We start from the raw sequence: 15,726 nt of genomic DNA on the forward strand, positions 1-15,726 counted from the left end.
AGGTGGTAATAGATACCTGTAGGTCAGGTGAACGTGGTAATAGATACCTGTAGGTCAGGTGAAGGTGGTAATAGATACCTGTAGGTCAGGTGAAGGTGGTAATAGTTACCTGTAGGTCAGGTGAAGGTGGTAATAGTTACCTGTAGGTCAGGTGGTAATAGAAACCTGTAGGTCAGGTGAAGGTGGTAATAGATACCTGTAGGTCAGGTGAAGGTGGTAATAGATACCTGTAGGTCAGGTGAAGGTGGTAATAGTTACCTGTAGGTCAGGTGAAGGTGGTAATAGATACCTGTAGGTCAGGTGAAGGTGGTAATAGATACCTGTAGGTCAGGTGAAGGTGATAATAGATACCTGTAGGTCAGGTGAAGGTGGTAAGTTACCTGTAGGTCAGGTGGTAATAGATACCTGTAGGTCAGGTGAAGGTGGTAATAGTTACCTGTAGGTCAGGTGAAGGTGGTAATAGTTACCTGTAGGTCAGGTGAAGGTGGTAATAGTTACCTGTAGGTCAGGTGGTAATAGAAACCTGTAGGTCAGGTGAAGGTGGTAATAGTTACCTGTAGGTCAGGTGAAGGTGGTAATAGTTACCTGTAGGTCAGGTGAAGGTGGTAATAGTTACCTGTAGGTCAGGTGAAGGTGGTAATAGTTACCTGTAGGTCAGGTGAAGGTGGTAATAGTTACCTGTAGGTCAGGTGAAGGTGGTAATAGTTACCTGTAGGTCAGGTGAAGGTGGTAATAGAAACCTGTAGGTCAGGTGAAGGTGGTAATAGAAACCTGTAGGTCAGGTGAAGGTGGTAATAGAAACCTGTAGGTCAGGTGAAGGTAGTAATAGAAACCTGTAGGTCAGGTGAAGGTGGTAATAGTTACCTGTAGGTCAGGTGAAGGTGGTAATAGAAACCTGTAGGTCAGGTGAAGGTGGTAATAGAAACCTGTAGGTCAGGTGAAGGTGGTAATAGATACCTGTAGGTCAGGTGAAGGTGGTAATAGATACCTGTAGGTCAGGTGAAGGTGGTAATAGTTACCTGTAGGTCAGGTGAAGGTGGTAATAGTTACCTGTAGGTCAGGTGAAGGTGGTAATAGTTACCTGTAGGTCAGGTGGTAATAGAAACCTGTAGGTCAGGTGAAGGTGGTAATAGTTACCTGTAGGTCAGGTGAAGGTGGTAATAGTTACCTGTAGGTCAGGTGAAGGTGGTAATAGTTACCTGTAGGTCAGGTGAAGGTGGTAATAGTTACCTGTAGGTCAGGTGAAGGTGGTAATAGATACCTGTAGGTCAGGTGAAGGTGGTAATAGATACCTGTAGGTCAGGTGAAGGTGGTAATAGTTACCTGTAGGTCAGGTGAAGGTGGTAATAGTTACCTGTAGGTCAGGTGAAGGTGGTAATAGATACCTGTAGGTCAGGTGAAGGTGGTAATAGTTACCTGTAGGTCAGGTGAAGGTGGTAATAGAAACCTGTAGGTCAGGTGAAGGTGGTAATAGTTACCTGTAGGTCAGGTGAAGGTGGTAATAGAAACCTGTAGGTCAGGTGAAGGTGGTAATAGAAACCTGTAGGTCAGGTGAAGGTGGTAATAGATACCTGTAGGTCAGGTGAAGGTGGTAATAGTTACCTGTAGGTCAGGTGAAGGTGGTAATAGTTACCTGTAGGTCAGGTGAAGGTGGTAATAGAAACCTGTAGGTCAGGTGAAGGTGGTAATAGAAACCTGTAGGTCAGGTGAAGGTGGTAATAGAAACCTGTAGGTCAGGTGACGGTGGTAATAGAAACCTGTAGGTCAGGTGAAGGTGGTAATAGAAACCTGTAGGTCAGGTGAAGGTGGTAATAGTTACCTGTAGGTCAGGTGAAGGTGGTAATAGTTACCTGTAGGTCAGTTGAAGGTGGTAATAGTTACCTGTAGGTCAGGTGGTAATAGAAACCTGTAGGTCAGGTGAAGGTGGTAATAGTTACCTGTAGGTCAGGTGAAGGTGGTAATAGTTACCTGTAGGTCAGGTGAAGGTGGTAATAGAAACCTGTAGGTCAGGTGAAGGTGGTAATAGAAACCTGTAGGTCAGGTGAAGGTGGTAATAGAAACCTGTAGGTCAGGTGAAGGTGGTAATAGAAACCTGTAGGTCAGGTGAAGGTGGTAATAGAAACCTGTAGGTCAGGTGAAGGTGGTAATAGAAACCTGTAGGTCAGGTGAAGGTGGTAATAGAAACCTGTAGGTCAGGTGAAGGTGGTAATAGTTACCTGTAGGTCAGGTGAAGGTGGTAATAGTTACCTGTAGGTCAGGTGGTAATAGAAACCTGTAGGTCAGGTGAAGGTGGTAATAGATACCTGTAGGTCAGGTTACGGTGGTAATAGATACCTGTAGGTCAGGTGAAGGTGGTAATAGTTACCTGTAGGTCAGGTGAAGGTGGTAATAGTTACCTGTAGGTCAGGTGAAGGTGGTAATAGATACCTGTAGGTCAGGTGAAGGTGGTAATAGTTACCTGTAGGTCAGGTGAAGGTGGTAATAGTTACCTGTAGGTCAGGTGGTAATAGAAACCTGTAGGTCAGGTGAAGGTGGTAATAGTTACCTGTAGGTCAGGTGAAGGTGGTAATAGTTACCTGTAGGTCAGGTGAAGGTGGTAATAGTTACCTGTAGGTCAGGTGAAGGTGGTAATAGTTACCTGTAGGTCAGGTGAAGGTGGTAATAGAAACCTGTAGGTCAGGTGAAGGTGGTAATAGAAACCTGTAGGTCAGGTGAAGGTGGTAATAGAAACCTGTAGGTCAGGTGAAGGTGGTAATAGATACCTGTAGGTCAGGTGAAGGTGGTAATAGATACCTGTAGGTCAGGTGAAGGTGGTAATAGTTACCTGTAGGTCAGGTGAAGGTGGTAATAGTTACCTGTAGGTCAGGTGAAGGTGGTAATAGAAACCTGTAGGTCAGGTGAAGGTGGTAATAGATACCTGTAGGTCAGGTGAAGGTGGTAATAGTTACCTGTAGGTCAGGTGAAGGTGGTAATAGTTACCTGTAGGTCAGGTGAAGGTGGTAATAGAAACCTGTAGGTCAGGTGAAGGTGGTAATAGAAACCTGTAGGTCAGGTGAAGGTGGTAATAGAAACCTGTAGGTCAGGTGAAGGTGGTAATAGATACCTGTAGGTCAGGTGAAGGTGGTAATAGATACCTGTAGGTCAGGTGAAGGTGGTAATAGTTACCTGTAGGTCAGGTGAAGGTGGTAATAGAAACCTGTAGGTCAGGTGAAGGTGGTAATAGAAACCTGTAGGTCAGGTGAAGGTGGTAATAGAAACCTGTAGGTCAGGTGAAGGTGGTAATAGATACCTGTAGGTCAGGTGAAGGTGGTAATAGATACCTGTAGGTCAGGTGAAGGTGGTAATAGTTACCTGTAGGTCAGGTGAAGGTGGTAATAGTTACCTGTAGGTCAGGTGAAGGTGGTAATAGAAACCTGTAGGTCAGGTGAAGGTGGTAATAGATACCTGTAGGTCAGGTGAAGGTGGTAATAGTTACCTGTAGGTCAGGTGAAGGTGGTAATAGAAACCTGTAGGTCAGGTGAAGGTGGTAATAGTTACCTGTAGGTCAGGTGAAGGTGGTAATAGTTACCTGTAGGTCAGGTGAAGGTGGTAATAGAAACCTGTAGGTCAGGTGAAGGTGGTAATAGAAACCTGTAGGTCAGGTGAAGGTGGTAATAGATACCTGTAGGTCAGGTGAAGGTGGTAATAGTTACCTGTAGGTCAGGTGAAGGTGGTAATAGTTACCTGTAGGTCAGGTGAAGGTGGTAATAGAAACCTGTAGGTCAGGTGAAGGTGGTAATAGAAACCTGTAGGTCAGGTGAAGGTGGTAATAGAAACCTGTAGGTCAGGTGAAGGTGGTAATAGAAACCTGTAGGTCAGGTGAAGGTGATAATAGATACCTGTAGGTCAGGTGAAGGTGGTAATAGATACCTGTAGGTCAGGTGAAGGTGGTAATAGATACCTGTAGGTCAGGTGAAGGTGATAATAGATACCTGTAGGTCAGGTGAAGGTGGTAATAGATACCTGTAGGTCAGGTGAAGGTGGTAGTAGTTACCTGTAGGTCAGGTTACGGTGGTAATAGTTACCTGTAGGTCAGGTTACGGTGGTAATAGATACCTGTAGGTCAGGTTACGGTGGTAATAGATACCTGTAGGTCAGGTTACGGTGGTAATAGTTACCTGTAGGTCAGGTGAAGGTGGTAATAGTTACCTGTAGGTCAGGTGAAGGTGGTAATAGTTACCTGTAGGTCAGGTGGTAATAGTTACCTGTAGGTCAGGTGGTAATAGTTACCTGTAGATCAGGTGGTAGTTACCTGTAGGTCAGGTGGTAATAGTTACCTGTGGGTCAGGTGGTAATAGTTACCTGTAGGTCAGGTGAAGGTGGTAATAGATACCTGTAGGTCAGGTGAAGGTGGTAATAGATACCTGTAGGTCAGGTGAAGGTGGTAATAGAAACCTGTAGGTCAGGTGAAGGTGGTAATAGAAACCTGTAGGTCAGGTGAAGGTGGTAATAGAAATCTGTAGGTCAGGTGAAGGTGGTAATAGATACCTGTAGGTCAGGTGAAGGTGGTAATAGATACCTGTAGGTCAGGTGAAGGTGGTAATAGATACCTGTAGGTCAGGTGAAGGTGGTAATAGATACCTGTAGGTCAGGTGAAGGTGGTAATAGTTACCTGAAGGTCAGGTGAAGGTGGTAATAGTTACCTGAAGGTCAGGTGAAGGTGGTAATAGTTACCTGTAGGTCAGGTGAAGGTGGTAATATAAACCTGTAGGTCAGGTGAAGGTGGTAATATAAACCTGTAGGTCAGGTGAAGGTGGTAATAGAAACCTGTAGGTCAGGTGAAGGTGGTAATAGATACCTGTAGGTCAGGTGAAGGTGGTAATAGATACCTGTAGGTCAGGTGAAGGTGGTAATAGTTACCTGTAGGTCAGGTGAAGGTGGTAATAGTTACCTGTAGGTCAGGTGAAGGTGGTAATAGTTACCTGTAGGTCAGGTGAAGGTGGTAATAGATACCTGTAGGTCAGGTGAAGGTGGTAATAGTTACCTGTAGGTCAGGTGAAGGTGGTAATAGAAACCTGTAGGTCAGGTGAAGGTGGTAATAGTTACCTATAGGTCAGGTGAAGGTGGTAATAGAAAACTGTAGGTCAGGTGAAGGTGGTAATAGAAACCTGTAGGTCAGGTGAAGGTGGTAATAGATACCTGTAGGTCAGGTGAAGGTGGTAATAGTTACCTGTAGGTCAGGTGAAGGTGGTAATAGTTACCTGTAGGTCAGGTGAAGGTGGTAATAGAAACCTGTAGGTCAGGTGAAGGTGGTAATAGAAACCTGTAGGTCAGGTGAAGGTGGTAATAGAAACCTGTAGGTCAGGTGAAGGTGGTAATAGAAACCTGTAGGTCAGGTGAAGGTGGTAATAGAAACCTGTAGGTCAGGTGAAGGTGGTAATAGAAACCTGTAGGTCAGGTGAAGGTGGTAATAGTTACCTGTAGGTCAGGTGGTAATAGAAACCTGTAGGTCAGGTGAAGGTGGTAATAGAAACCTGTAGGTCAGGTGAAGGTGGTAATAGAAACCTGTAGGTCAGGTGAAGGTGGTAATAGTTACCTGTAGGTCAGGTGAAGGTGGTAATAGTTACCTGTAGGTCAGGTGAAGGTGGTAATAGAAACCTGTAGGTCAGGTGAAGGTGGTAATAGATACCTGTAGGTCAGGTGAAGGTGGTAATAGTTACCTGTAGGTCAGGTGAAGGTGGTAATAGTTACCTGTAGGTCAGGTGAAGGTGGTAATAGAAACCTGTAGGTCAGGTGAAGGTGGTAATAGAAACCTGTAGGTCAGGTGAAGGGGTAATAGAAACCTGTAGGTCAGGTGAAGGTGGTAATAGAAACCTGTAGGTCAGGTGAAGGTGGTAATAGAAACCTGTAGGTCAGGTGAAGGTGGTAATAGTTACCTGTAGGTCAGGTGAAGGTGGTAATAGTTACCTGTAGGTCAGGTGGTAATAGAAACCTGTAGGTCAGGTGAAGGTGGTAATAGATACCTGTAGGTCAGGTGAAGGTGATAAGATACCTGTAGGTCAGGTGAAGGTGGTAATAGATACCTGTAGGTCAGGTGAAGGTGGTAATAGATACCTTGTAGGTCAGGTGAACCTGGTAATAGATACCTGTAGGTCAGGTGAAGGTGGTAATAGATACCTGTAGGTCAGGTGAAGGTGGTAATAGATACCTGTAGGTCAGGTGAAGGTGGTAATAGTTACCTGTAGGTCAGGTGAAGGTGGTAATAGTTACCTGTAGGTCAGGTGGTAATAGAAACCTGTAGGTCAGGTGAAGGTGGTAATAGATACCTGTAGGTCAGGTGAAGGTGGTAATAGATACCTGTAGGTCAGGTGAAGGTGGTAATAGTTACCTGTAGGTCAGGTGAAGGTGGTAATAGATACCTGTAGGTCAGGTGAAGGTGGTAATAGATACCTGTAGGTCAGGTGAAGGTGATAATAGATACCTGTAGGTCAGGTGAAGGTGGTAAGTTACCTGTAGGTCAGGTGGTAATAGATACCTGTAGGTCAGGTGAAGGTGGTAATAGTTACCTGTAGGTCAGGTGAAGGTGGTAATAGATACCTGTAGGTCAGGTGAAGGTGGTAATAGTTACCTGTAGGTCAGGTGAAGGTGGTAATAGTTACCTGTAGGTCAGGTGGTAATAGAAACCTGTAGGTCAGGTGAAGGTGGTAATAGTTACCTGTAGGTCAGGTGAAGGTGGTAATAGTTACCTGTAGGTCAGGTGAAGGTGGTAATAGTTACCTGTAGGTCAGGTGAAGGTGGTAATAGTTACCTGTAGGTCAGGTGAAGGTGGTAATAGTTACCTGTAGGTCAGGTGAAGGTGGTAATAGTTACCTGTAGGTCAGGTGAAGGTGGTAATAGAAACCTGTAGGTCAGGTGAAGGTGGTAATAGAAACCTGTAGGTCAGGTGAAGGTGGTAATAGAAACCTGTAGGTCAGGTGAAGGTGGTAATAGAAACCTGTAGGTCAGGTGAAGGTGGTAATAGAAACCTGTAGGTCAGGTGAAGGTAGTAATAGAAACCTGTAGGTCAGGTGAAGGTGGTAATAGTTACCTGTAGGTCAGGTGAAGGTGGTAATAGTTACCTGTAGGTCAGGTGGTAATAGAAACCTGTAGGTCAGGTGAAGGTGGTAATAGAAACCTGTAGGTCAGGTGAAGGTGGTAATAGAAACCTGTAGGTCAGGTGAAGGTGGTAATAGATACCTGTAGGTCAGGTGAAGGTGGTAATAGATACCTGTAGGTCAGGTGAAGGTGGTAATAGTTACCTGTAGGTCAGGTGAAGGTGGTAATAGTTACCTGTAGGTCAGGTGAAGGTGGTAATAGTTACCTGTAGGTCAGGTGGTAATAGAAACCTGTAGGTCAGGTGAAGGTGGTAATAGTTACCTGTAGGTCAGGTGAAGGTGGTAATAGTTACCTGTAGGTCAGGTGAAGGTGGTAATAGTTACCTGTAGGTCAGGTGAAGGTGGTAATAGTTACCTGTAGGTCAGGTGAAGGTGGTAATAGATACCTGTAGGTCAGGTGAAGGTGGTAATAGATACCTGTAGGTCAGGTGAAGGTGGTAATAGTTACCTGTAGGTCAGGTGAAGGTGGTAATAGATACCTGTAGGTCAGGTGAAGGTGGTAATAGTTACCTGTAGGTCAGGTGAAGGTGGTAATAGAAACCTGTAGGTCAGGTGAAGGTGGTAATAGTTACCTGTAGGTCAGGTGAAGGTGGTAATAGAAACCTGTAGGTCAGGTGAAGGTGGTAATAGAAACCTGTAGGTCAGGTGAAGGTGGTAATAGATACCTGTAGGTCAGGTGAAGGTGGTAATAGTTACCTGTAGGTCAGGTGAAGGTGGTAATAGTTACCTGTAGGTCAGGTGAAGGTGGTAATAGTTACCTGTAGGTCAGGTGAAGGTGGTAATAGAAACCTGTAGGTCAGGTGAAGGTGGTAATAGAAACCTGTAGGTCAGGTGAAGGTGGTAATAGAAACCTGTAGGTCAGGTGAAGGTGGTAATAGAAACCTGTAGGTCAGGTGAAGGTGGTAATAGAAACCTGTAGGTCAGGTGAAGGTGGTAATAGTTACCTGTAGGTCAGGTGAAGGTGGTAATAGTTACCTGTAGGTCAGGTGGTAATAGAAACCTGTAGGTCAGGTGAAGGTGGTAATAGAAACCTGTAGGTCAGGTGAAGGTGGTAATAGTTACCTGTAGGTCAGGTGAAAGTGGTAATAGTTACCTGTAGGTCAGGTGAAGGTGGTAATAGAAACCTGTAGGTCAGGTGAAGGTGGTAATAGAAACCTGTAGGTCAGGTGAAGGTGGTAATAGAAACCTGTAGGTCAGGTGAAGGTGGTAATAGAAACCTGTAGGTCAGGTGAAGGTGGTAATAGAAACCTGTAGGTCAGGTGAAGGTGGTAATAGAAACCTGTAGGTCAGGTGAAGGTGGTAATAGAAACCTGTAGGTCAGGTGAAGGTGGTAATAGTTACCTGTAGGTCAGGTGAAGGTGGTAATAGTTACCTGTAGGTCAGGTGGTAATAGAAACCTGTAGGTCAGGTGAAGGTGGTAATAGATACCTGTAGGTCAGGTGAAGGTGGTAATAGATACCTGTAGGTCAGGTGAAGGTGGTAATAGTTACCTGTAGGTCAGGTGAAGGTGGTAATAGTTACCTGTAGGTCAGGTGAAGGTGGTAATAGATACCTGTAGGTCAGGTGAAGGTGGTAATAGTTACCTGTAGGTCAGGTGACGGTGGTAATAGTTACCTGTAGGTCAGGTGGTAATAGAAACCTGTAGGTCAGGTGAAGGTGGTAATAGTTACCTGTAGGTCAGGTGAAGGTGGTAATAGTTACCTGTAGGTCAGGTGAAGGTGGTAATAGTTACCTGTAGGTCAGGTGAAGGTGGTAATAGAAACCTGTAGGTCAGGTGAAGGTGGTAATAGAAACCTGTAGGTCAGGTGAAGGTGGTAATAGATACCTGTAGGTCAGGTGAAGGTGGTAATAGATACCTGTAGGTCAGGTGAAGGTGGTAATAGTTACCTGTAGGTCAGGTGAAGGTGGTAATAGTTACCTGTAGGTCAGGTGAAGGTGGTAATAGAAACCTGTAGGTCAGGTGAAGGTGGTAATAGATACCTGTAGGTCAGGTGAAGGTGGTAATAGTTACCTGTAGGTCAGGTGAAGGTGGTAATAGTTACCTGTAGGTCAGGTGAAGGTGGTAATAGAAACCTGTAGGTCAGGTGAAGGTGGTAATAGAAACCTGTAGGTCAGGTGAAGGTGGTAATAGAAACCTGTAGGTCAGGTGAAGGTGGTAATAGAAACCTGTAGGTCAGGTGAAGGTGGTAATAGATACCTGTAGGTCAGGTGAAGGTGGTAATAGTTACCTGTAGGTCAGGTGAAGGTGGTAATAGTTACCTGTAGGTCAGGTGAAGGTGGTAATAGAAACCTGTAGGTCAGGTGAAGGTGGTAATAGAAACCTGTAGGTCAGGTGAAGGTGGTAATAGAAACCTGTAGGTCAGGTGAAGGTGGTAATAGATACCTGTAGGTCAGGTGAAGGTGGTAATAGATACCTGTAGGTCAGGTGAAGGTGGTAATAGTTACCTGTAGGTCAGGTGAAGGTGGTAATAGTTACCTGTAGGTCAGGTGAAGGTGGTAATAGAAACCTGTAGGTCAGGTGAAGGTGGTAATAGATACCTGTAGGTCAGGTGAAGGTGGTAATAGTTACCTGTAGGTCAGGTGAAGGTGGTAATAGAAACCTGTAGGTCAGGTGAAGGTGGTAATAGTTACCTGTAGGTCAGGTGAAGGTGGTAATAGTTACCTGTAGGTCAGGTGAAGGTGGTAATAGAAACCTGTAGGTCAGGTGAAGGTGGTAATAGAAACCTGTAGGTCAGGTGAAGGTGGTAATAGATACCTGTAGGTCAGGTGAAGGTGGTAATAGTTACCTGTAGGTCAGGTGAAGGTGGTAATAGTTACCTGTAGGTCAGGTGAAGGTGGTAATAGAAACCTGTAGGTCAGGTGAAGGTGGTAATAGAAACCTGTAGGTCAGGTGAAGGTGGTAATAGAAACCTGTAGGTCAGGTGAAGGTGGTAATAGAAACCTGTAGGTCAGGTGAAGGTGGTAATAGAAACCTGTAGGTCAGGTGAAGGTGGTAATAGTTACCTGTAGGTCAGGTGAAGGTGGTAATAGTTACCTGTAGGTCAGGTGAAGGTGGTAATAGTTACCTGTAGGTCAGGTGAAGGTGGTAATAGTTAGCTGTAGGTCAGGTGAAGGTGGTAATAGTTAGCTGTAGGTCAGGTGAAGGTGGTAATAGTTAGCTGTAGGTCAGGTGAAGGTGGTAATAGTTACCTGTAGGTCAGGTGAAGGTGGTAATAGTTACCTGTAGGTCAGGTGAAGGTGGTAATAGTTACCTGTAGGTCAGGTGAAGGTGGTAATAGTTACCTGTAGGTCAGGTGAAGGTGGTAATAGTTACCTGTAGGTCAGGTGAAGGTGGTAATAGAAACCTGTAGGTCAGGTGAAGGTGGTAATAGAAACCTGTAGGTCAGGTGAAGGTGGTAATAGAAACCTGTAGGTCAGGTGAAGGTGGTAATAGAAACCTGTAGGTCAGGTGAAGGTGGTAATAGATACCTGTAGGTCAGGTGAAGGTGGTAATAGATACCTGTAGGTCAGGTGAAGGTGGTAATAGTTACCTGTAGGTCAGGTGAAGGTGGTAATAGTTACCTGTAGGTCAGGTGAAGGTGGTAATAGAAACCTGTAGGTCAGGTGAAGGTGGTAATAGATACCTGTAGGTCAGGTGAAGGTGGTAATAGTTACCTGTAGGTCAGGTGAAGGTGGTAATAGAAACCTGTAGGTCAGGTGAAGGTGGTAATAGTTACCTGTAGGTCAGGTGAAGGTGGTAATAGTTACCTGTAGGTCAGGTGAAGGTGGTAATAGAAACCTGTAGGTCAGGTGAAGGTGGTAATAGAAACCTGTAGGTCAGGTGAAGGTGGTAATAGATACCTGTAGGTCAGGTGAAGGTGGTAATAGTTACCTGTAGGTCAGGTGAAGGTGGTAATAGTTACCTGTAGGTCAGGTGAAGGTGGTAATAGAAACCTGTAGGTCAGGTGAAGGTGGTAATAGAAACCTGTAGGTCAGGTGAAGGTGGTAATAGAAACCTGTAGGTCAGGTGAAGGTGGTAATAGAAACCTGTAGGTCAGGTGAAGGTGGTAATAGAAACCTGTAGGTCAGGTGAAGGTGGTAATGGTTACCTGTAGGTCAGGTGAAGGTGGTAATGGTTACCTGAAGGTCAGGTGGTAATAGAAACCTGTAGGTCAGGTGAAGGTGGTAATAGATACCTGTAGGTCAAGTGAAGGTGGTAATAGATACCTGTAGGTCAGGTGAAGGTGGTAATAGTTACCTGTAGGTCAGGTGGTAATAGAAACCTGTAGGTCAGGTGAAGGTGGTAATAGAAACCTGTAGGTCAGGTGAAGGTGGTAATAGTTACCTGTAGGTCAGGTGAAGGTGGTAATAGTTACCTGTAGGTCAGGTGAAGGTGGTAATAGAAACCTGTAGGTCAGGTGAAGGTGGTAATAGAAACCTGTAGGTCAGGTGAAGGTGGTAATAGAAACCTGTAGGTCAGGTGAAGGTGGTAATAGAAACCTGTAGGTCAGGTGAAGGTGGTAATAGAAACCTGTAGGTCAGGTGAAGGTGGTAATAGAAACCTGTAGGTCAGGTGAAGGTGGTAATAGAAACCTGTAGGTCAGGTGAAGGTGGTAATAGAAACCTGTAGGTCAGGTGAAGGTGGTAATAGTTACCTGTAGGTCAGGTGAAGGTGGTAATAGTTACCTGTAGGTCAGGTGGTAATAGAAACCTGTAGGTCAGGTGAAGGTGGTAATAGATACCTGTAGGTCAGGTGAAGGTGGTAATAGATACCTGTAGGTCAGGTGAAGGTGGTAATAGTTACCTGTAGGTCAGGTGAAGGTGGTAATAGTTACCTGTAGGTCAGGTGAAGGTGGTAATAGATACCTGTAGGTCAGGTGAAGGTGGTAATAGTTACCTGTAGGTCAGGTGAAGGTGGTAATAGTTACCTGTAGGTCAGGTGGTAATAGAAACCTGTAGGTCAGGTGAAGGTGGTAATAGTTACCTGTAGGTCAGGTGAAGGTGGTAATAGTTACCTGTAGGTCAGGTGAAGGTGGTAATAGTTACCTGTAGGTCAGGTGAAGGTGGTAATAGTTACCTGTAGGTCAGGTGAAGGTGGTAATAGTTACCTGTAGGTCAGGTGAAGGTGGTAATAGAAACCTGTAGGTCAGGTGAAGGTGGTAATAGAAACCTGTAGGTCAGGTGAAGGTGGTAATAGATACCTGTAGGTCAGGTGAAGGTGGTAATAGAAACCTGTAGGTCAGGTGAAGGTGGTAATGGTTACCTGTAGGTCAGGTGAAGGTGGTAATGGTTACCTGAAGGTCAGGTGGTAATAGAAACCTGTAGGTCAGGTGAAGGTGGTAATAGATACCTGTAGGTCAGGTGAAGGTGGTAATAGATACCTGTAGGTCAGGTGAAGGTGGTAATAGTTACCTGTAGGTCAGGTGAAGGTGGTAATAGTTACCTGTAGGTCAGGTGGTAATAGAAACCTGTAGGTCAGGTGAAGGTGGTAATAGATACCTGTAGGTCAGGTGAAGGTGGTAATAGATACCTGTAGGTCAGGTGAAGGTGGTAATAGTTACCTGTAGGTCAGGTGAAGGTGGTAATAGTTACCTGTAGGTCAGGTGAAGGTGGTAATAGATACCTGTAGGTCAGGTGAAGGTGGTAAGTTACCTGTAGGTCAGGTGGTAATAGATACCTGTAGGTCAGGTGAAGGTGGTAATAGTTACCTGTAGGTCAGGTGAAGGTGGTAATAGATACCTGTAGGTCAGGTGAAGGTGGTAATAGTTACCTGTAGGTCAGGTGAAGGTGGTAATAGTTACCTGTAGGTCAGGTGGTAATAGAAACCTGTAGGTCAGGTGAAGGTGGTAATAGTTACCTGTAGGTCAGGTGAAGGTGGTAATAGATACCTGTAGGTCAGGTGAAGGTGGTAATAGAAACCTGTAGGTCAGGTGAAGGTGGTAATAGAAACCTGTAGGTCAGGTGAAGGTGGTAATAGATACCTGTAGGTCAGGTGAAGGTGGTAATAGATACCTGTAGGTCAGGTGAAGGTGGTAATAGTTACCTGTAGGTCAGGTGAAGGTGGTAATAGTTACCTGTAGGTCAGGTGAAGGTGGTAATAGAAACCTGTAGGTCAGGTGAAGGTGGTAATAGATACCTGTAGGTCAGGTGAAGGTGGTAATAGTTACCTGTAGGTCAGGTGAAGGTGGTAATAGAAACCTGTAGGTCAGGTGAAGGTGGTAATAGTTACCTGTAGGTCAGGTGAAGGTGGTAATAGTTACCTGTAGGTCAGGTGAAGGTGGTAATAGAAACCTGTAGGTCAGGTGAAGGTGGTAATAGATACCTGTAGGTCAGGTGAAGGTGGTAATAGATACCTGTAGGTCAGGTGAAGGTGGTAATAGTTACCTGTAGGTCAGGTGAAGGTGGTAATAGTTACCTGTAGGTCAGGTGAAGGTGGTAATAGAAACCTGTAGGTCAGGTGAAGGTGGTAATAGAAACCTGTAGGTCAGGTGAAGGTGGTAATAGAAACCTGTAGGTCAGGTGAAGGTGGTAATAGTTACCTGTAGGTCAGGTGAAGGTGGTAATAGAAACCTGTAGGTCAGGTGAAGGTGGTAATAGTTACCTGTAGGTCAGGTGGTAATAGAAACCTGTAGGTCAGGTGAAGGTGGTAATAGAAACCTGTAGGTCAGGTGAAGGTGGTAATAGAAACCTGTAGGTCAGGTGAAGGTGGTAATGGTTACCTGTAGGTCAGGTGAAGGTGGTAATGGTTACCTGAAGGTCAGGTGGTAATAGAAACCTGTAGGTCAGGTGAAGGTGGTAATAGATACCTGTAGGTCAGGTGAAGGTGGTAATAGATACCTGTAGGTCAGGTGAAGGTGGTAATAGTTACCTGTAGGTCAGGTGAAGGTGGTAATAGTTACCTGTAGGTCAGGTGGTAATAGAAACCTGTAGGTCAGGTGAAGGTGGTAATAGATACCTGTAGGTCAGGTGAAGGTGGTAATAGATACCTGTAGGTCAGGTGAAGGTGGTAATAGTTACCTGTAGGTCAGGTGAAGGTGGTAATAGTTACCTGTAGGTCAGGTGAAGGTGGTAATAGATACCTGTAGGTCAGGTGAAGGTGGTAAGTTACCTGTAGGTCAGGTGGTAATAGATACCTGTAGGTCAGGTGAAGGTGGTAATAGTTACCTGTAGGTCAGGTGAAGGTGGTAATAGATACCTGTAGGTCAGGTGAAGGTGGTAATAGTTACCTGTAGGTCAGGTGAAGGTGGTAATAGTTACCTGTAGGTCAGGTGGTAATAGAAACCTGTAGGTCAGGTGAAGGTGGTAATAGTTACCTGTAGGTCAGGTGAAGGTGGTAATAGATACCTGTAGGTCAGGTGAAGGTGGTAATAGAAACCTGTAGGTCAGGTGAAGGTGGTAATAGAAACCTGTAGGTCAGGTGAAGGTGGTAATAGATACCTGTAGGTCAGGTGAAGGTGGTAATAGATACCTGTAGGTCAGGTGAAGGTGGTAATAGTTACCTGTAGGTCAGGTGAAGGTGGTAATAGTTACCTGTAGGTCAGGTGAAGGTGGTAATAGAAACCTGTAGGTCAGGTGAAGGTGGTAATAGATACCTGTAGGTCAGGTGAAGGTGGTAATAGTTACCTGTAGGTCAGGTGAAGGTGGTAATAGAAACCTGTAGGTCAGGTGAAGGTGGTAATAGTTACCTGTAGGTCAGGTGAAGGTGGTAATAGTTACCTGTAGGTCAGGTTAAGGTGGTAATAGAAACCTGTAGGTCAGGTGAAGGTGGTAATAGATACCTGTAGGTCAGGTGAAGGTGGTAATAGATACCTGTAGGTCAGGTGAAGGTGGTAATAGTTACCTGTAGGTCAGGTGAAGGTGGTAATAGTTACCTGTAGGTCAGGTGAAGGTGGTAATAGAAACCTGTAGGTCAGGTGAAGGTGGTAATAGAAACCTGTAGGTCAGGTGAAGGTGGTAATAGAAACCTGTAGGTCAGGTGAAGGTGGTAATAGTTACCTGTAGGTCAGGTGAAGGTGGTAATAGAAACCTGTAGGTCAGGTGAAGGTGGTAATAGTTACCTGTAGGTCAGGTGGTAATAGAAACCTGTAGGTCAGGTGAAGGTGGTAATAGATACCTGTAGGTCAGGTGAAGGTGGTAATAGATACCTGTAGGTCAGGTGAAGGTGGTAATAGTTACCTGTAGGTCAGGTGAAGGTGGTAATAGTTACCTGTAGGTCAGGTGGTAATAGAAACCTGTAGGTCAGGTGAAGGTGGTAATAGATACCTGTAGGTCAGGTGAAGGTGGTAATAGATACCTGTAGGTCAGGTGAAGGTGGTAATAGTTACCTGTAGGTCAGGTGAAGGTGGTAATAGTTACCTGTAGGTCAGGTGAAGGTGGTAATAGATACCTGTAGGTCAGGTGAAGGTGATAATAGATACCTGTAGGTCAGGTGAAGGTGGTAAGTTACCTGTAGGTCAGGTGGTAATAGATACCTGTAGGTCAGGTGAAGGTGGTAATAGTTACCTGTAGGTCAGGTGAAGGTGGTAATAGATACCTGTAGGTCAGGTGAAGGTGGTAATAGTTACCTGTAGGTCAGGTGAAGGTGGTAATAGATACCTGTAGGTCAGGTGAAGGT

At 45.1% G+C, this 15,726-nt stretch overlaps 1 protein-coding gene across 2 annotated transcripts in view; it reads right to left on the reverse strand.

The window, feature by feature from the left end:
• Window positions 1–15,726, reverse strand: part of LOC110506132 (ATPase family gene 2 protein homolog B) — a 47,410-nt gene that overhangs the window by 7,820 nt on the left and 23,864 nt on the right. The window lies entirely within an intron of this gene.

The sequence above is a fragment of the Oncorhynchus mykiss genome, chromosome 26 (genome assembly GCF_057628025.1).
Source record: "Oncorhynchus mykiss isolate SJ-2025 chromosome 26, ASM5762802v1, whole genome shotgun sequence".
NCBI classification, from domain to species: Eukaryota; Metazoa; Chordata; class Actinopteri; order Salmoniformes; family Salmonidae; genus Oncorhynchus; species Oncorhynchus mykiss.